Below are 22,278 nucleotides of genomic sequence, written 5' to 3'. Positions count from 1 at the left end.
AGTCTGCCCGTCCCATTGGCCGGCCGGACCAAAACAACCCGCATCACGTCACCTTTAAACCCCCCCTCAACAAAAAAATTTTTTTTAAAGGGACACTTCCTGACTCTCACTCAATCAACCAACCCATAATGTTAACCCGTGGGGAAGAATTACTGCCAGAAAAAAATAAATGAAATGATGGTGTCAGGATTAAATTTTAATTCACTTGATCCAATTATGTAATTGGTCACTTCAACTAGGCATTGATGTAACTCAATCAACCCCAAAATAATCATCAATTTGGAAAGGATCTATTGTGTAGATTGGATTGATGTGTATAGATACAGTGGGGGAGAGAGCAACATGGGTCAGAGTTTATTGGGTCCAGTTTAAGGGGCTAAAACATCCAAAGAGAAAACCCATGGTGTCCTCGCTAGTCTTCAGTGGCAGCTCTCTATGGTTCACTTATATCCACATCTGTGTCCAGGGCTCAAGGCAATGACTATGATTGGAAGGAGCCCCGAGCAGATCTCTGGTCAGCATCAAGTCAATGAATGGTTTCTGACATTCAGCGTTGGAATCAGTCCAAACCCTGTTATAAACAAAATTAAAGATGTTGCATTAATTTCAGGCAGTCAAATGTCATTCTAATTGGAGGCACTCAGAGATCAGACAAGTCCCAGAGAGCCTACACAGGGCACAGAAACCCCAGCTCTGATTGGTTTCCAATAATAATATTGATATAGACGTCTTAGCCTCCTGTTTCCTCCTTCACTTATACAATGATATAGTACAGAAGGAGGCCATTTGGCCCATCATGCTTGTGCCGGCTCTTTGAAAGAACTATTCCATTAGTCCCACTCCCCCCCTGCTCTTTCCTCATAGCCCTGCAAATTTTTCCCCTTCAACTATTTATCCAATTCCCTTTTGAAAGTTATTATTGAATCTGCTTCCACCGCCCTTTCAGGCAGTGAATTCCAGATCAGAACAACTCGCTGCGTAAAATAATTCTCATCTCCCCTCTGGTTCTTTTGCCAATTATCTTAAATCTGTGTCCTCTGGTTACTGACCCTCCTGCCACTGGAAACAGTTTCTCCTTATTTACTCTATCAAAATCCATCATGATTTTGAACATCTCTACCAAATCTCCCCTTAACCTTCTCTGCTCTAAGGAGAACAATCCCAGTTTCTCCAGTCTCTCCACATAACCGAGGTCCCTCATCCCTGGTACCATTCTGGTAAATCTCCTCTGCACCCTCTCCAAGGCCTTGACGTCCTTCCTAATATGTGGTGCCCAGAATCGGACGCAACACTCCAGCTGCGGCCAATTCCCTTTTGAAAGTTACGACTGAATCTGCTTCCACCACCCTTTCAGGCAGTGCATTCTTGCATAGCAACTTGGATCTAACTTGGTGCGGGCGTAAAGTTGGTATCTGAAACCAGCTGGAAATATTTTTTTGACCCCGAGTTCTAGTGGTTTGAGACACACGGCACCTCGCACATCAGGGTATCAACCTGCAGGACCCCAGCGTCATATATCCACTGCCTCATGAAAATAAAGTTCTGTTCCATCCACGGTTCCCTCTCAATAGATGGAATTGCCCCCAACATTCCTGGGGAAAGCCTGCTGCATCCGATAATGAGGGGGTAGGGGCAGACATTAGGATCTTGGAGGATGGATAAATTAAGATGGGCTGAATGGCCTTGTGATCTTGTAACCTAAAAAGCTCCACGTGACCTTTAAAGGACTCACTAGCTGCGGCTCAGTGGGTAACTCTCTTACTTCTGAGTCAGAAGGTTGTGGGTTCAAGTCCCACCTAGAGACTTGAGCATATAATGTAGGCTGATATTTCAGTGTATTGCTGGGGGAGTGCTGCACTGTCAGAGGGGCAGTGCTGCCCTGTCAGAGGGGCAGTGCTGGGGGAGTGCTGCCCTGTCAGAGGGGCAGTGCTGCCCTGTCAGAGGGGCAGTGCTGGGGGAGTGCTGCCCTGTCAGAGGGGCAGTGCTGGGGGAGTGCTGCCCTGTCAGAGGGGCAGTGCTGGGGGAGTGCTGCACTGTCAGAGGGGCAGTGCTGGGGGAGTGCTGCACTGTCAGAGGGGCAGTGCTGGGGGAGTGCTGCCCTGTCAGAGGGGCAGTACTGGGGGAGTGCTGCCCTGTCAGAGGGGCAGTGCTGGGGGAGTGCTGCCCTGTCAGAGGGGCAGTGCTGGGGGAGTGCTGCCCTGTCAGAGGGGCAGTGCTGGGGGAGTGCTGCCCTGTCAGAGGGGCAGTGCTGGGGAGTGCTGCCCTGTCAGAGGGGCAGTACTGGGGGAGTGCTGCCCTGTCAGAGGGGCAGTGCTGGGGGAGTGCTGCCCTGTCAGAGGGGCAGTGCTGGGGAGTGCTGCACTGTCAGAGGGGCAGTGCTGGGGGAGTGCTGCATTGTCAGAGGGGCAGTGCTGGGGGAGTGCTGCACTGTCAGAGGTGTGCTGTCTTTCAGATAAGACATTAAACCGAGGCCTTGTCTGCTCTGTCAGGCGGACAGTAAAGATCCTACGGCCACTATTTTGAAGAAGAGCAGGGGAGTGCCCTGGGCCAACAATTATCCCTCAACCAATATCATCAAAACAGATTATTTGGCCATTATCACATTGCTGTTTGTGGGATCTTGCTGTGCGCAAATTGGCTGCTGCGTTTCCTACAGTGACTACACTTCAAAAAGTATTTAATTGGCTGTAAAGTGCTTTGGGATGTGAAAGGCTTTACATGAATGCAAGTCTTTCTTCATGAGAGGGCAGTGTGTGCATGGACTGTGCAAGAAGATTAAATGGGCGAGTAGAGTCTATGATAGGAGAGACTGCGCACGGGCTGTGCAAGGAGCAGGTTTGATGGACTGAATGGCCTTTCTCTCACTTTATGCTGTTTTGGTATCTGGTAACCCATGCTCTCAAAGATCAGTGATTCTACGGATCAATGGGTCCAATAAACTCCAGTTGGGGAGGGGTTTTGGAAAGGAGTTGATAGCTGTGCTAGGGAATAGGTAGATTGCTGGGAGGTTTTGATAGCTTCAGTTGGGGATGGATTTTGATAGTTCCAGATTGGCACTGGTTTTGATAACTCCAGTCCCCCGTGGAGAAGGAAACCTCTTGAACTACTTTTGATGGGAGTCTGTTTTGGGCGTCTGCTTCTCTAGGTGCACGCCCCAGAAACTCTGAAAGTCATGTCCTCTAATCCTGTGATCACACTTGAAATTGGACATGTGCATTGACGTGTGCTTCCCTCAATGTGGCTCCATTTGGTGAAAATCGAGAAAGGATCAATTTCTCCCTGAAAGTATGCTTTTGGTGATGCCAATCTGCTTGCTTTGGTAGCAATTGTAACTTTTCCGAATGCGTGCCCCTTCACACATTGATATGGTACACCGATATCCTTGGCTACTCTGCCCTGTGGAGAGCATCTCTCGATAATATGAGTTCAAATCCCACCATGGAAGATGAAAATCTAAATCCAGTTTAAAGAAAAATCTGGAAATAAAAATCTGGTCTCAGTAAAAGTGACCGTGAAGCTGTCGGATTGTCGTAAAAACCCATGTCCTTTAGGGAAGGAAACCTGCCGTCCTTACCCAGTCTGGGCCTAAATGTGACTTCAGTCCCACACAATATTTTTTAAAATTCATTCTCGGGATGTGGGCATCACTGGCTAGGCCGGAGTTTATTGCCCCTCCCCTAGTTGCCCTGATACAACTGAGTGAGTTGCTAGGCCAGTTCAGAGGGCAGTTAAGAGTCAACCTCAACGATGAACATTTCCTCTCTCTGCTGCCCATAAGGACCCTTCGTGAAATGTGCCAAGGACAATCTCAACCCAGTTGGTTTTATTTTGTAAAAACCCAACTGGTTCACCAGTGTCTGTTAGGGATGGGAACAACAGCAACTTGTGTTTATATATCGCCTTTAAAGTAGTAAAACGTCCCAAGGCGCTTCACAGGAATGTAATCAGATAAAAATCGACACCGAGCCACATAAGGAGATATTAGGACAGGTGACCAAAAGCTTGGTCAAAGAGGGAGGTTTTAAGGAGCGTCTTAAAGGAGGAGAGGGAGGCGGAGAGGTTTAGGGAGGGAATTCCAGAGCTTAGGGCCTAGGCAGCTGAAGGCACGGCCGCCAATGGTGGAGTGAAGAAGGGGATGCACAAGAGGCCAGAATTGGAGGAGCGCAGAGATCTCGGAGGGTTGTAGGGGCTGGAGGAGGTTACAGAGATAGGGAGGGGCGAGGGCCATGGAGGGATTTGAAAACAAGGATGAGAATTTTAAAATCGAGGCGCTGCTAGACCGGGAACCAATGTAGGTCAGCGAGCACAAGGGACGTGATGGGAGAACCTGCTGTCCTTACCCGGTCTGGCCTAGGTGTGACACACATCACAAGCCAGTCAATTGGAAAAACAATCGCTTCGGAGAAGGCCCATCACTGCCACCTTCTCAGGGCAACTAGGGACTCCGGAATTCCCGCCCTAAACCTCTCCGCCTCTCTACCTCCCTCTCTCCTCCTTTAAGATGCTCATTAAAACCTACCTCTCTGACCAAGCTTTTGGTCTTGCCAGCGATGCCCACATCTTGAGAACAAACTAAAGAAAAAAAAATCTTCAACTTAGTTGAGTCCTGCCTCCTTCCGGTGGAATTTTACTGAGCAGGGTGGTCCCTGCTAGTTCTGGAGGTAAATCCCCCATCACAGGGGGCGCCAGTCTGTAAACCTTACGTTTCCTCTTTAAGATTTGAGTGCAGCAATCAGCTTGCAGCAGGTGCTGTGCCCTGTGTAACAGTGCCACGATTTTGCTAATAAGTTGTATTGATGTTGGCGTAAACAGCATTTATTAAATCTGTCTTTGTGTCAGAATGTCAATAAATACATCATTCGGAGAGGAAATTACCCACACTGCACTGCAGTTAGACTTGATTAAAGCGCCTCAGCTGACTCGTAATCCCCCTGTGATAGAGATCTTTACAAGATAATAGTAGCACGAGGTAAGGCCATAAGATGGGGGTGCCTGGAGAGTAGATATTCATAGAATCATAGAATGATACAGCACAGAAGGAGGCCATTCGGCTCTTCGTGCCTGTGCCAGCGCTGTGAAAGAGCTATCCAATTAGTCCCACTCCCCCCGCTCTTTCCCCACAGCCCTGCAATTTTTCCCCCTTCAAGTATTTATCCAATTCCCTTTTGAAAGTTATTATTGAATCTGCTTCCACCGCCCTTTCAGGCAGCGCATTCCAGATCATCACAACTTTCACTGTTCGGATGTAGGAAACGCGGCAGCCAATTTGCGCACAGCAAGGTCCCATAACCAGCAAGGTGATAATGGCCTGTTTTAGTGATGATGGATGAGGGATAAATATTGGAGAACTCCCCCGCTCTTCCTCGAAATAGTGCCAAACAACCCGACAGCTGCTTGGTCACTTTTACTGATAGCAGCTTTTTATTTCCAGATTTTTAAAACTCAATTCAAATTCTCAAACTGCAGTGGCGGGATCTTTAGTCCAGGATTATTAGTCCAGACCTCGGTAGTGTAACAGTTACGTTACCTGATTTTGCAGAGAGTCCACAGTTATTTGGATTGTTTGCAGACAGGGGATGTTTTACAACTATAAATCTAGGAATGACTGTGGGTGATTTTAACAGATGAATGCTTTGTGAGTTCGTATGATATTTCTCCACTTGCTATTTTTAACACAACCTGCTAACTAGTGTTCCCTAGTCACTGACTTTATCTCCTCTCCAGCCAGGGTCTGAAGCTGAACCAGACAGTTCGCAATCTCGGCGTCCTATTTGACCCTGGACTGAGCTTCTGACCACATATCTGCTCCATCACCAAGACCGCCTACTTCCACCTCCGTAACATCGCCCGTCTCTGCCCCCCGCCTCAGCCCATCTGCTGCTGAAACCCTCATCCATGCCTTTGTTACCTCCAGGTTCATCTATTCCACTCTCCTGGCCGGTCTCCCACATTTCATCCTCCATAAACTTAAGCTCATCCAAAACTCTGCTGCCCCGTATCCTAACTCGCACCAAGTCCCGTTCACCCATCACCCCCTGTGCTCGCTGACCTACATTGGCTCTCGGTCTGGTAACGCCTCGATTTTAAAATTCTCATCCTTGTGTTCAAATCCCTCCGTGGCCTCGCCCCCCCTCCCTATCTCTGTAACCTCCTCCAGCCCTACAAACCTCCGAGATCTCTGCGCTCCTCCAATTCTGGCCTCTTGCGCATCCCTGATTTCCATCGCTCCACCATTGGCGGCCGTGCCTTCAGCTGCCTTGGCCCTAAGCTCTGGAATTCCCTCCCTAAACCTCTCCGCCTCTCTCTCCTCCTTTAAGATGCTCCTTAAAACCTACCTCTTTGACCAAACTTTTGGTCACCTGTCCTAATATCTCTTTACGTGGTTCAGTGTCTAATCTTTGTTTGAAAACTCTTCTGTGAAGCGTCCTGGGTCATTTTACTACATTAAAGGTGCTATATAAATGCATGTTGTTGTTGTTGTTGTTGTTGTTGTTGTTGTTGTTGTTAATTTTAAAATGGGTTAGCACCTTAACTAAAACAGCGGGCAGAAGGGTGTAACAGGAACTTGTTAAATGCCCGTTCAAGAGTTTCTGGGGACTTGGGAAAGCCCATCGCATGTCCGGCTGGATGAATTGGGGTGAAAGGCCGAGTGAACTCATCATGACCCAGACATCTTATTGAAACATACAAGATTCTGAGGGGACTCGATAGGGCAGATGCTGAGAGGATGTTACCCCTCACGGGGGAATCTAAAACTAGGGGGCACAGTCTCAGAATAAGGGGTCGCCCGTTTAAGACGGAAATGAGGAGGAATTTCTTCTCCCAGAGGGTCGTGAATCTTTGGAATTCTTTACCCCAGAAAGCTGTGGAGGCTGAGTCATTGAATACATTCAAGGCTGAGTTAGACAAATTTTTGATCAGTGAGGGAGTCAAAGGATATGGGGAAAGGGCGGGAAAGTGGAGTTGAGGTAAAAATCAGATCAGCCACGATCTAATTAAATGGCGGAGCAGGCTCGAGGGGCCGAATGGCCTGCTCCTGCTCCTATCCAGAGGTTCATCATCTCAGCCACTCAGTTTCTGCGTGGAGTGTGTTCACCATCCACTGCTCTGTAGGGAAGAAGAGTTCGTTTCAACTTTATCAGCTTTCAACCTGCATCCTGTCAACATTGTTCACAGAAAGTGAAACAGCTAAAACTCAGCAATGCCACTAATTAAATAAACGGAGAGAGATGTGAGGGTCAGGCTGAATATAAGTTAATATTGTTCTTGAAGAGGCACTTGAGTTGCTGTCCACACGATGTTCTGCTTTAATGAATTTTTGTTTTTTGACTCCTTTAGTCTTCGAAAAAAGAAATTTAGAAGTTCTATCAGCCAATGAGAACAATCTCCCTGCCACTAAAACAATTACATTTCCCTGCACTTTGGTTACTATCAATCTTTGAAAATCAGTTGCATTCATCCTGTTGACTTTACTACTCTGTCTAACCACAGAATCATAGAATGATACAGCACAGAAGGAGACCATTCGGCCCATCGAGCTGGCTCTTTGAAAGAGCTATCCCATTAGTCCCACTCCCCCCTCGCTTCCCCCGTAGCCCTGCAAATTTTTTCCCTTCAAGTATTTATCCAATTCCTTTTTGAAAGCCACGATTGAATCTGCTTCCACCGCCCTTTCAGGCAGCGCATTCCAGATCAGAACAACTCGCTGTGAAATAAAAAGATTCTCCTCATCTTCCCTAAGGTTCTTTTACCAATTATCTTAAATCTGTGTGAGGGGAGGTAACCAAAGGTGCAATTGAAGAGTTAGATTTTGAGGAGGCTCTTGAAGCTGGGGTGAGTGGTGACAAGGGGGAAGATATCAGAGTACAATGACATGACAACTGAGGTATTCTAGAATCAGAAGAGAGGAGCATCAGGTCGATGTAGGGCTGCAGCATTTTTCAGGGGTTGGGTGTGGTGAGGTCATGGTGGGATTAATAAAGCAGAAGGGCCAAGACACCGTGGAGAACTCCCCCGCTCTTCTTCAAATAGCGGCCATGAGATCTTTTACATCCACCTGAGAGGGTAGATGGGGCCTCGATTTAAAGGCTCCCTCAGTACTAGCACTGGGAGTGCTGGCCTCGATTATGTGCTCAAGTGTCTGGAATGGGGACTTGAACCCACGACCTTCTGACTCAGAGGCTAGAGTGCTGCCCACTGAGCTGACACCATCAGATATGTAGATAAATAGAGGCCATGTAGGAACTGAGAACCTGCTGGATAACACAAGAGCAGCGCTGGACAGTACTAAGAACATTCAGTAACTAAATGCGGGTTGATCAAACATTAGGGTAACTGATAGCGTCTCAGCAGGTGAAAACGGGACCAGTGATCTGCTGCAGTTGTATTATGTGTGGAGGATGCGATCCACTTACATCAACATGACCCTTTTATACACTTAAGAGAAATGCTGGCTTAACACGGCCTAACATAATTCCAGGAGAGAGAAACAGATGAGATCTGTGTTACGTTGTGTCCCCGACAGATCAGTCAAGTGCCTCTTACATACGGCATCGACTTGCATTTGTGTATTGCTCCTTACCTAACACAAACCCCTCAGAGGGCTCAACAAAGTGATAAGGGAGAATACTCTACAAGGAGATCAAAGGAAAGAACATAGGAACAGGAAAAGGCCATTCAGCCCCTCAAGACTGTTCCGCCATTCAATTAGATCATGGCTGATCTGTATCTTAACTCCATCTACCCGTCCTGGTGTATCCATTAATACCCTTGCCTAACAAAGATCGATCAATCTCAGTTTTGAAATTTTCAATTGACCCCCAGATTTCCACTCCCCTTTGTGTGAAGAAGTACTTCCTGATATCATCCCATAAACGGCCTAACTCTAATTTTAGGGTTATGCCCCCTTTGTTCTGGACTCCCCTAAAGGGTCAAAGTGAGAGGCTTTTGAAGTAAGCAGGAAGAAATGTGTATCTATAACTTGGGCTCAGGACATCCCAAAGTGCTTCACATCTAATTTATTTCTTGTGAAGGGAAATCACAGTTGAAGCAAAATAGGAGAGTTTTGGCAGAGAATTCTAGAAGGTGGGGCCATAGTGGCTGAATGATTGGCTTCTGATGGTAGAGCAGAGAGGGTGAGGGACAAGCAGGAACCCAGTTGACCAGAGGACTGTCATTCTACTGCCGAACCATGAAAAGAACCAAAGAAGGACTTGCATTTATATAGCACCTTTCACAACCTCAGGATGTCCCAACGTGCTTTACAGCCACTTTTTGAAGTGTTGTCACTGTTGTAAGGTAGGAAACGCGACAGCCAATTTGTGCACAGCAAGATCCCACAAACAGCAATGTGATAATGAGCAGATAATCTGTTTTTAGTGATGTTGGTTGAGAGGTAAATATTGGCCCAGGACACTGGGGAGAACTCCCCTGCTCTTCTTCGAAATAGTAGCCATGGGTTCCTTTACATCCACCTGGGAGGGCAGACGGGGCCCTCATCCAAAAGACAGCACCTCAGATAGTGCAGCGCTCCCTCAGTGCTATAACTGGGAGGGTCAGCCTAGATTATGTGTACAAGTCCTTGGAGTGGGAATTGAACACATAACCTTCATGACTCAGAGGCAAGAGTGCAACCCACTGAGCCACGGCTGATACATCAGATATGACTCAGACAGGGGCTGGTGTGCTGAGTCAGTACAATACTGGCGCCCAGACATTCAGAATCAGATGTGTTTAATATCTGGATACAAACAAGAAGAAAATAAGGAAGCTGTTCTCCTCACTCTGTGAGTTCACATCTCAGTGAAGACTCAAAGTGCACTTCACTCTCTATCGCCTCCTGTCCAACCATCTTCAGATCTTCTTCCAATTTCAAAAGAGATCTGATCAGCTCAACATTCAAGAGAATTGTATTCACCTTTCAGACCTGAAGAGCATCCGGATTATTCCTCCATCATTAACCCATTCGTTAAGTAACTCAGTTTCATCTTTCCCACCAAAGACATCTCATTTCCTCAACAACCCTTAACTCCCTATATCACCAAGACCATTCAAGACTTGAATGCTGTTCCCATCTCTTGGGAGGACCCTCTAACCCCTTTCTTACACTGTTGGACAAGAGAGATGTTCTTGTCTCATTGGCAATCCCTCTCCTACTTCCATCCTTTTCTCCATGACACCCATTCCTGTTTCTCGATTTGATCGATATCACTGTGGTCATTAATCCTCTGAACTTTCTTGACCCTCTTAAACTGCAAACTCCCCAAATTACGCACCCTGTATTGAAGTCGAGGTCTCCTACTCCAACTCATTCTATCTCAAGATCTCAAAGATGTGGAGCTCATCACCTCCCTCAGCCTGCACTTCCTCCAACAAAACCCAAAACATGGGGATGCCTCATCATTTCATAATTGGCCTCATAATTCTACCCTCATCTTTACGAGGATGATACCAGAACTGAGAGGCGATAACTATCAGGAAAGATTGAACAGTCTGGAACTCTTTTCTGTAGAACAGAGAAGACTGAGGGGTGACCTGATAAAGGTCTTTAAAATTAAGACAGGTTTTGATAGGGTAGACGTAGAGAAGACATTTCCACCTGTGGGGGGGGGGGAGTTCAAAACTCGGGGCCATAAATATAAGATAGTTACTAATAAATCCAATAGGGAATTCAGGAGAAACTTCTTTACCCAGAGAGTGGTGAGAATGTGGAACTCGTCACCACAAGGAGTAGTTGAGGCGAATAGTGTAGATACATTTAAGGGGAAGCTCGATAAACACATGAGGGAGAAAGGAATAGAAGGATATGCTGATAGGGTGAGATGAAGTAGGGAGGGAGGAGGCTCGTGTGGAGCATAAAGACCGGCATGGACCTGTTGGGCTGAATGGCCTGTTTCTGTGCTGTAAATTCTATGTAATCTTTTCCACCTTGGTGGTCTTCTGCCTTGACTCTTCACCTTGGTTTCTAAATGTAAATAAAATCTGCCAATCACAGTCGACTTGCCTCCCACAGTCAATTCTAGAAAGAAAGAACTTGTAATTACCCAGCATCTTCTCAGGATGGTCCAAAGCTCTTCACAGCCAATGAATGACTTGTAAAGCACAGTCAGTGTTGTTGCATTGGCAAATATGGCAACCAATCATACGCACAGTAAGATCCCATGGGCAGGAAGTGAGATGAATGAGCAGTTAATTTGATTGGGCAGGGGTGTTGGCCAGGATAGATTGGCACAAAAAAATCCCTGAAGATTGGTTCACGGTGGAAACACTGAAAGGGTTACAGCCGTCACATTCAATCTGAAACCAAATATATTTCATTAAGTAATTGGAGTGTTCTTGACCAATTGCAGTTGCTGGATTTGCTCGCTATCTGTTTATTGGGTTCAGTGTAATTGCCAACATAAAAATGAATAATTTATTCCTTTTTAGCCTTCAATCCAAGCCATCGCCTTTGACAGTCAGCATCGACCCTGACTAAATATAGCTCGAGCATCCCATTGGGTGAACTCTACCTTCTACTCTCAGCCCAGACCCAAAAAAAGCCAGGGTTGAATTAAAATAGAATGGTCTTTAAACAGCATTTATCTGCCCGACAAGATGGATTGAAAGCCAAAGCACTTAGTGATAATTTATTTCCCCAGTTACTTGATACACGCCAGTTCTGAAAGCTGTGAGATTTTTCCATTTAGAACTCTTTCATGTCTGGGAGAAAAATAAACTCGAACATTGTAGAGCATCTACAAACTACGGTGACTAACTACAGGGATGCTGTACAGTTACACAGTGAGTGACCCTTACCCTGAATAAACAGCGACTCTGTACAGTTACACAGTGATTGATCCTTACCCTGCTGAATACACAGGAACTCTGTACAGTTAAACAGTGATTGACCCTTACCCTGAATAAACAGGGACTCTGTACAGTTACACAGTGAGTGACCCTTACCCTGAATAAACAGTGACTCTGTACAGTTACACAGTGAGTGACCCTTACCCTGAATAAACAGGGACTCTGTACAGTTACACAGTGAGTGACCCTTACCCTGAATAAACAGTAACTCTGTACAGTTACACAGTGAGTGACCCTCACCCTGAATAAACAGTGACTCTGTACAGTTACACAGTGAGTGACCCTTACCCTGAATAAACAGTGACTCTGTACAGTTACACAGTGAGTGACCCTTACCCTGAATAAACAGTGACTCTGTACAGTTACACAGTGAGTGACCCTTACCCTGAATAAACAGTGACTCTGTACAGTTACCCTGAATAAAACTACACTCTGTACAAAGCAGTCTTAAATGTACAAGGAATGAGGTCGATGACACTGAGACTCAGAGCTAGAGGTTGCCAACTCTGGTTGGACGTATTCCTGGAGGTTTCATCACATGACCTCCTGCCTCCACTCAGCTCACCTGGTCATTCAGCCTTTTCTCCCCATCTCCAATATTTTACAACTAATAAATGAAAGTGTTCGAAGAAAATTAGAAAAAACATTTTTTTTGATGTATCCTGAATTTTGCTCCTGGGATTTTGCACGCTGCAGTGTCCTGGAGATTAATCTAGAATTCCTGGAGACCCCAGGACAATCCTGGAGGGTTGGAGACCCCCTGGCCCGAGCTAAATCAGATTTACCAACTGGTGCATTGAGGTCCATGATAATAGGCCTGAGAATACAGGCCTCTGAGGGAATCTAGTTAAGACAGCCTTGAAATACAACAACTTGCCGTAAAAGGAGAATAATAAGCAAAAAAGAAACTGCAATGTCAAAATAAAACGTAAACATGATCAAACTTTTCCTCCAGCTAATCCAAAGATTGCAGGGGATTTTCAAGGTCACTGCAGAGAATGCTTCGCCTCACTGGGCAGCACGCTCACCTCCTGAGGCAGAAGGTCGTGGGTTCACAATCCCACTCCAGACACTTGAACACATAATCCAGGCTGACACTGCCAGTGCTGAGGGAGTGCTGCACTGTCGGAGGGTCAGTGCTGAGGGAGTGCTGCACTGTCGGAGGGTCAGTGCTGAGGGAGTGCTGCACTGTCGGAGGGTCAGTGCTGAGGGAGTGCTGCACTGTCGGAGGGTCAGTGCTGAGGGAGTGCTGCACTGTCGGAGGGTCAGTGCTGAGGGAGTGCTGCACTGTCGGAGGGTCAGTGCTGAGGGAGCGCCGCACTGTCGGAGGGTCAGTACTGAGGGAGCGCCGCACTGTCGGAGGGTCAGTACTGAGGGAGCGCCGCACTGTCGAAGGTGCCATCTTTCGGCCGAGATGTTAAACCGAGGCCCCGTCTGTCCTTTTAAGTGGATGTAAAAGATCCTACGGCCACTATTTCGAAGAGGAACAGGGGAGTTTTCCCCGGTGTCCTGGGCACAAAAACTCGCAGTAGGGTTTGTTGGATAGTAATCAGGCTCAGAAACTCTCATTTAAGTCCCACCCTCAGGACCCTGCCTCCTACTGCACTGCTGCAAAATATCCGTCTCCTACGCTGAGCATTGCTGCGCTCTCTCTGAGTGACTGAACCAATTCTGGGGCAGTTTTGTGCGGCAGGAATTGGAACAGCCCCTACTCAAGTAGGAGACAGCGGGGAAGAGGAGGCTTTCATTCCATCAGCCTGGATTCAGACGCAGGACAGAGATGAAAGGACAATATCTGACCTGCTGTGCAGCAACTCATTCCCTCTGAACAACTTTGTTTCCCACTGAACTGTTGTTAAGGTTTCTGGTGCTGGTCATCCCTCCACGAGAGGGGCCATTGAGCTCTTCAGTTGGCGCATGATGGCCCTGGGGTTGGTGCCCTTTTTATGGAACTTCACCAGGCTGAGGGAGTGCTGCACTGTCGGAGGGTCAGTACTGAGGGAGTGCTGCACTGTCGGAGGGTCAGTACTGAGGGAGTGCTGCACTGTCGGAGGGTCAGTACTGAGGGAGTGCTGCACTGTCGGAGGGGCAGTACTGAGGGAGTGCTGCACTGTCGGAGGGGCAGTACTGAGGGAGCGCTGCACTGTCGGAGGGTCAGTTCTGAGGGAGCGCCGCACTGTCGGAGGGTCAGTACTGAGGGAGTGCTGCACTGTCGGAGGGTCAGTACTGAGGGAGCGCTGCACTGTCGGAGGGTCAGTACTGAGGGAGCGCTGCACTGTCGGAGGGTCAGTACTGAGGGAGTGCTGCACTGTCGGAGGGGCAGTACTGAGGGAGTGCTGCACTGTCGGAGGGGCAGTACTGAGAGATGAGAATTTAAACCGGGGCCCCGTCTGCCCCTCTCAGGTTAAAGATCACATGACACTATTTGAAAAGCAGGGAGTTCTCCCCTGGTGTCCTGGGCCAATATTTATCGTCAACCAACATCACTAAAACAGATTATCTGGTCATTTATCACATTGCTGTTTGTGGGACCTTGCTGTGCGCAAATTAGCTGCTGCATTTCCTACATTACAACAGTGACTACACTTCAAAATGATTTCATTGGCAATGAATTGCTTTGGGATGTCCTGAGGTTGTGAAAGGCCGGTATAAATGCAACTTCTCTCTTTCCCTATTGGACTCCAGCCCGTGTTTTCCAGCATTCCACGTCAATTACTCGGAGCTCTCTCGGTCGAGCAGGCTTCGAGCAGCATGTGAGCAATTCAGTGTGAATCTCACTGAGTCACTGCGAATCTCAGCGACACGTGAAGTAGAGCAACTCACTGGTGGATTCACGCAGGAAATCCTTGAGCAAATCCCACAACGTCACTGCCACTATATTTGGCCGCATAGCAGGAACTGCAGCTCCAGTGAGATGCAGGAGAGAGAGGCCTTGGCAGGAAAAGCATTGCTTCCCTTTCTCTGGGAGTCAGTGTTGGATTTCGCAAGCTTTCCAGGTCGAAGCTGCGGTCTCTCATCTTCCTCATAAACACATATTTTCCCTCCGGTTTCCTCTGTTCTCAACAACAATAACAACAACTTGCATTTATATAGCGCCTTTAACGTAGTAAATTCATCCCAAGGCGCTTCACAGGAACAATTATCAAACAGAATTTGACACCGAGTCACATAGGGAGATATTAGGACAGGTGACCAAAAGCTTGGTCAAAGAAATAGGTTTTAAAGGAGGAGAAAGAGTTTGAGAGGTGGAGAGATGGAGAGAGAGGTAGAGAGAGAGGTAGATAGACGGAGAGAGAGGTGGAGAGAGGTGGAGGCAGAGAGAGAGGTAGAGAGATGGAGAGAGAGGCATAGAGATGGAGAGAGAGGTAGTGAGGCAGAGAGAGAGGTAGAGAGATGGAGAGAGAGGCAGAGAGATGGAGAGAGAGGTAGTGAGGCAGAGAGAGAGGTAGTGAGGCAGAGAGAGAGGTAGAGAGATGGAGAGAGAGGCAGAGAGATGGAGAGAGAGGCACAGAGAGAGTTAATCTCTTCTGAAGACTTATATGGATCAAAGAAACATAGACAGAAAGAAAGAACTTGCATTTCTATAGCTCCTTTCATGACTTAGGATTTCCCAACCATGCTTCACAACTAATGAAATACTTTTTGAAGTGTAGTCACTGTTGTAATGTAGGAAACGTAACAGCCAATTTGTGCACAGCAAGATCCCACATACAGCAATGTGATAATGATCAGATAATCTATTTTAGTGATGTTGGTTGAGGGATAAATATTGGCCCAGGTCACTGGGGAGAACTCCCCTGCTCTTCTTCCAAACAGTACGATGGGATCTTTTACATCCCCTGAAAGGGCAGACGGGGCCTCAGTTTAACATCTCATCCGAAAGATGGCATCTCCGGCAAAGCAGCACTCCCTCAGTACCGCACTGGGAGTGTCAGCCTGGATTATGTGCTCAAGTCTCTGGAGTGGGGCTCAAACCCACGACCTTCTGACTCAGAGGTGAGAGAGCTACCCACTGAGCCATGGCTGACACCCTCATGTAAATGTGTCACGCTGTAATTACACCTTCCTACCAGCAGTGAGGCGGTAGTGTCACCACTCACTATTCCAGATCGTAACAACTCGCTACGTAAAAAAAAAATTCTCCTCATCTCACCTAGAATCATAGAATCATAGAAAGGTTACAGCACGGAAGGAGGCCATTCGGCCCATCGAATGCGCGCCGGCTCTGTGCAAGACCAATCCAGCTAGTCACACTCCCCCGCCCTATCCCCGTAGTCTTCAAGTACTCATCCAGTTCCCTTTTGAAGGCCATGATTGAATCTGCCTCCACCACCCCCTCGGGCAGTGCATTCCAGATCCTAACCACTCGCTGTGTAAAAAAGTTTTTCCTCATGTCACCTTTGGCTCTTTTGCCAATCACCTTAAATCTATGCCCTCTGGTTCTTGACCCTTCCACCAATGGGCAGAGTTTCTTTCTATCTACTCTGTCCAGACCCTTCGTGATTTTGAATACCTCGATCAAATCTCCTCGCAACCTTCTCTGTTCCAAGGAGAACAACCCCAGCTTCTCCAGTCTATCCACGTAACTGAAGTCCCTGATCCCTAAAAAGAAGAACACAATGTATGACTTTAAAATGGGGACTGAGTTATGACCACCTGCCCTGGTCCAATTATTCCTCTGCCCTCTAACCCGACTTCACTCAAGACGATACTTGGTCTTCAATGCCTGTGTACAACACCCCAGACGGTCGACTGGTATATGGGAAAAGTTTTGCGCGTGTAAATCTGTTCTGCTAGGCCTTCTTTAAGGAGCCTCATTTGTCAGATAGATGGCTGTATAATTCAATTGAAACTAATCTCAATTTATATTAACTCCATTAAAAGCCCACAATAAAGTGACATTTGGAGCAAGAGGCATCTGTCAGTTGTCAGTAGTAGCATTTCATTCTTCATCCTTGGTTATAATGGAATTAAATCTCTTTTCTCACAAAGTGGTTTCTTGGGTGAGGACAGAGTTACAAAGGGCTCAAAGTTCAGCCCAACTGAAAGCTAATATTCCACTGTTAGTTTTTCTCCACCGAACACTGATCCTTTTCACATTAACTTGGCTCAGGGGGCAGTACTCTTGCCTCTGAGTCAGAAGGTCGTGAGTTCAAGATCCACTCCATAGACTCGAGCAATCTAGGCTGACCGTTCCAGTGCCAGTACTGAGGGAGGGCTGCACTGTTGGAGGTGCCGTCCTTTAGATGAACCGAGGCCTTGTTTGCTTGTTCTAATGGTTTCAGTGTGTCTTAAAGGATCATCTGGCACTATTTGAAGAAGAGCAGGAGCAAGATGAGTAGTTGGGTATGGAGATATGGTGGGTAGGTGGGGTTGGGAGAGTTGGAAAGTCGGTGGGTAGGTAGATCTATGAAAAAGGGACTGGTATGTTGGAGGCCTCAACAACAATTTGCATTTATATAGTGTCTTTAACATAGTAAAACGTCCCAAGGACGCTTCACAGGAGCGATTATCAAACAAAATGTGACACCGAGTCACATAAGGAGATATTAGGACAGGTGACCAAAAGCTTGGTCAAAGAGGTAGGTTTTAAGGAACGTCTTAAAGGAGAAGAGAGAGGCGGAGAGGTTTAGGGAGGGAATTCCAGAGTTTAGGGCCTAGGCTGAAGGCACGGCCGCCAATGGTGGAGCGATGAAAATCGGGGATGCGCAAGAGGCCAGAATTGGAGGAGCGCAGAGATCTCGGAGGGTTGTAGGGCTGGAGGAGGTTTTTTTCTGTTCCTGACACTGTGGAGTGCTGATTACTGAGGATTTGGTCCAGTTATGTTGCATCCTTGTGTTTATAAATGTTAAATTCTGATTATTGTTCCTGATTTATTTTTGCCATTCTTGTAATTCTTTTACTAATTGTTCCTGAACACCGATTTGATCCAAGTATTGCTGAAGGGAATCTTAAATCTGGGTCCTGTTCCTTGTAAGATTCATCCAGTCCAGGGTTTTGTTCTCCCCTCCCCCTGCCTCAGAGTTACAGAAGGTAAATAAATAATTGAAATAGATTTATTTCCATTTTCCTGCTGTCCCTGCACATTCTCCTCTGGGTGTCATTGTGAGGAATGATGAGGGTGTTAAAAAAAGATTTGCTTCAAAGGATCGTTAATAAAAAGAAAGCCACAAGTCTCATTGTCACTGCCATCTCGAGATGAGCCAGGAAAAGGCACAATTCAAAGAAGGGTTACACCAGGCAGTGTCTCCTCTCCCCCCACCCCAACCCCAAAATACAACCCCTCGTTTATACTCCACCTTCTGCTTAATTGGAAGAAACGCACCTGCCGACTGAGGCGGGTCAGCCTGAGGGTTGGGTTATCAGCTTCTGCCAAGCCTAGAATGGGACAGGGGGCAAGATATGGGCAGGATTGTGGGCAAGATATGGGCAGGATTGTGGGCAAGATATGGGCAGGATTCGGGCAAAATATGGACAGGACTGGGGGCAAAATATGGGCAGGACTGGGGACAAAATATGGGCAGGATTGGGGCAAAATATATGCAGGATTGGGGCAAAATATGGACAGGACTGGGGGCAAAATATGGGCAGGACTGGGGACAAAATATGGGCAGGATTGGGGCAAAATATATGCAGGATTGGGGCAAAATATGGGCAGGATTGGTGGCAAAATGTGGGCAGGATTGATGGCAAAATATGGGCAGGATTCGGGCAAAATATGGACAGGACTGGGGGCAAAATATGGGCAGGACTGGGGACAAAATATGGGCAGGACTGGGGACAAAATATGGGCAGGATTGGGGCAAAATATGTGCAGGATTGGGGCAAAATATGGACAGCACTGGGGGCAAAATATGGGCAGGATTGGGGACAAAACCCTGGTTCAGATTGAGTTGGCTTAGTTTGGATTGACTGGGTTATGAATCGAGTTGAGAATGTAACCAGTTTCTTATGCAATCCAAAATGTGCCCACCAGTTCCACCGGCCTCAACCTTACACTGTAGCTTCTTGTGTGGCAACTTGTCAAAGGTCACCGTTATAATGTTGGAAATGCAGCAGCCAACTTACGCACAGCAGGGTCCCAGAAACAGTCATGACCAGACCATCTGGTACCGGGAGTGTTGGCCTGGATTTTGTGCTCAAGTCTCCGGAATGCGGCTTGAACCCACGACCTTCTGGCTCTGAGGCGAGAGTGCCACATTGCTATAAGTTGTCTACACTGCGATGTGCATGCTACATGCTGCACACTCTGCTAAACTACACAGTCATGGGGCAGAGCTGAATCTCCATGGAGCTCGGCAGCAGTCCATTCGCTGAGCTGAGTCTCTGCTGAGACAACACCTCAGTTCGATTTGCTGGATGCTTAAGCACAGGGGACTGAGAACCAAGATCTATCTGCAGTGACACGCTCAGGCACGAGCTGTTCTGCTTGTGCAAAATAAAAAGTGAGCAGCTCTGGGACGGTGCAAAGTGGCCGTAGCACCTCACCGTAACATGGCTGGGTTTAAACGGACAGTTGTGCTGAATGAAAAACAGGCTCCTCACCTCAGGAGCTGAACAATCGGCCCCTTAACTGGAAAAAAAAGCCTCAACGAATGAATGCCAGGTACCCAACCAGTGACCCCAATCCAAAGTGAGTTCAAATGGAAACACTGGAGGTTCTCGGGTATCTGAAGTACCATATGGAACAGTTAATCTGTCTCACCCCTTTATTACAAATGCTGTGTATCTCCGGCATTCTTCCTATCCCTTTGCAAGATTCGTACCGAGATCGGGGGGAGTCTCTCGTGCCACGACTGATTAAACAAACAGCCCTCCATCATGGCATCGGGAGCGAGACAGCGAACCTTGAACAAACTGGGCCAATTGCGTGTTTCCTCTCACCTCATAATTTCCTCACTGATTCTCCTCAAACCTGCACCTTGCACCTTGGGTAAAAGTTCCCTTTTAAAACGAAACCCCCCTCAGCGCCGACTCAGAAAGATGCGAATCCCTGGCTGTCAATCCACGGAGTCACTGAACTGAAGCCTGGCACAATATTATGGGCTGCCTCGGGTGGACGCAGAACCCCACTGCTTTCGGGTTGAATTCGTTCCCCCTCTCTCGGTCTTTTGTCCATTACAGTTTAACTCCCATTGGCTAAAGACAGGAAGAACTCTCTAGAACACTCCTTTAGTCGGGGTAATTAAGATGCTCAAATTAATCCGCAGTGAATATTGAGCGAGGGGCTCATATCATTAAAATGACGCTGTCTCTCTCTCTCTCTCTCATTGGACATGGAGAGTGGGAGTAAAATCCAAGTGTGTTCTCAAAAAGATTTCAACAAGTGGACATAATGTGACAGGGGTGAAATTTCTCTTTTAACAGAGGAAAGCCTAGTCTGTCTGCCATTAATGGCTTGCAAACAAAATTACACTCTGAAAAATCTCCGATATCAAAGCCGCAAATTCTTCCAATTTCGTCTTTCGGATGAGACGTTAAACCGAGGCCCCGTCTGCCCTCTCAGGTGGACGTAAAAGATCCCACGGCCACTATTGGAGGAAGAGCAGGGGGAGTTCTCCCCGGTGTCCTGGGCCAATATTCCTCCCTCAACCAACATCACCCAGTGCCGTGGGATCTTTTGCATCCACCTAAGAGGGCAGACGGGGCTTTGGTTTAATGTCTCATTCCAAAGGGAGTGTCAGCCCGGATTTTATGCTCAAGTCCAGGAACAGGAGCAGGCCATTCAGCCCCTCAAGTATGTTCCAACATTGAATTAGGTCACGGCTGATCTGTACATAAACTCTAATCACCTGTTGGATTTAAGGTCCATGTGTGAAAATCTTTAAACACCAGCTCACACATGCAAAAGGTGATCAGAAAGGCTAATGGGATGTTTCATTGCAAGAGTATAAATTCTAAAAGTAAGGTTTGGCTCTGTTCATGTAGAACATTGGGCTCAGCTTTAGCAGCCCCAACGGACAAATAAAATACCAGCTGAGGAGAAAGTCCAGCAGCGATTCGCCAGGATGATACCTGGGGTGGAGGGACTGAGCTACATATGACAACAACAACAATAACTTGCATTTATATAGCGCCTTTAACATAGTGAAACGTCCCAAGGCGCTTCACAGGAGCGATTATCAAACAAAATTTGACACCGAGCCACATCAGGAGATATTAGGACAGGTGACCAAAAACTTGGTCAAAGAGGTAGGTTTTAAGGAGCGTCTTAAAGGAGGAGAGAGAGGCGGAGAGGTTTAGGGAGGGAATTCCAGAGCTTAGGGCCCAGACAGCTGAAGGCACGGCCGCCAATGGTGGAGCGATTAAAATCGGGGATGCGCAAGAGGCCAGAATTGGGGGAGCGCAGAGATCTCGGAGGGTTGTGGGGCTGGGGGAGGTTACAGAGATAGGGAGGGGCGAGGGCCATGGAGGGATTTGAAAACAAGGATGTGGATTTTAAAATCGAGGCGTTGCCGGACCGGGAGCACAGGGGGTGAACGGGGCTTGGTGAGAGAAATATGAAAATAAGGGTGAGGTTAGACCATCTGGTCCATCAAGCCTGCCCCACACAGCTGTGATGTGCAAAGCCTCGCGATTAGGCGCCCTCCAATCCACCAGCAGCCCTGAATTCTCCTGGGAGATCAAAAAAAGTCCAGGAGGTCACATTGACCACAGTTATACTACCTGGTATTTCACTTACCTTTCATAAGACGTGATCTCCGCCCAGCCGGGAACAAGTCCAGCTCTCTCCCTTTCTAAGGTTTGTAGAGAGTCAGCACTCACCTCACGAGCCAGCGACGAGTTCCAAACGGTCAACAATCTTTCAGGAAAAGAAGAAGTGTCTAACATCTAACCTAGCCCCTAACTTTGCATGACTGAAACGTCTTCCCCAATTGATCAAATTGAAATAACCTATCAATTGGAGCACAATTCAGGCTACACTTGTGCGATATTCCCCGGAGATGAGGAGGTGAACTGACTGAGGTTGTTTAAAATCAGGTTCTCTTGAAATGATGAAGGGATTTGGCACGTTACATGGGGATTAACTCCTCCCTCTAGTAGGGAAATCCAGAATCTGTCCTTCCTTCTATCTTTCTTCTTTATTCGCCATTTCCCTTCCTTTCTTGCTCCTAAGATTTCTTGCTTCAGATGAGTAAGAAACATCAAACCTGACGCATCTTCAAATTTAATCCAAAACCCATCCCACTATTTTTTTTACTTAACTCTATCTTCAGTGATGTCTTTACACAAAAAAAGCAATTTTTTTCTCTCTTCCGTGGATGCTGGTGTCTTTGAAATGCTGAACAGCGGATAAAAATCATTCAGCAGCAAGCAGAAAACATTTACCTGATAATCAGACTGTCCTTAAATAAAAGCGCCTGCCTTTTGAAATGTAGATACCAGATCACATTTACTGGAGCTCCCTCTCTCAAAGCAGCAAAATCAACA

General features: G+C 47.1%; 1 long non-coding RNA gene across 1 annotated transcript; it reads right to left on the bottom strand.

The window, feature by feature from the left end:
- Positions 1-184: 184 nt before the first annotated feature.
- LOC137299808 (uncharacterized) lies at positions 185-21,618 on the bottom strand. The gene is made up of 4 exons (XR_010957988.1): positions 21,530-21,618; positions 16,361-16,449; positions 11,043-11,295; positions 185-571 (listed from the first exon to the last, which is right to left on the bottom strand). It is a non-coding gene; the product is annotated as an uncharacterized lncRNA (long non-coding RNA).
- Between the last annotated feature and the right edge of the window lie 660 nt (positions 21,619-22,278).

The sequence above is a fragment of the Heptranchias perlo genome, chromosome 29, assembly GCF_035084215.1.
Source record: "Heptranchias perlo isolate sHepPer1 chromosome 29, sHepPer1.hap1, whole genome shotgun sequence".
Taxonomy (NCBI): Eukaryota; Metazoa; Chordata; class Chondrichthyes; order Hexanchiformes; family Hexanchidae; genus Heptranchias; species Heptranchias perlo.
The sequence above is the reverse complement of the archived record's forward strand: the minus strand, read 5'-3'. Positions and strand labels throughout refer to the sequence as shown.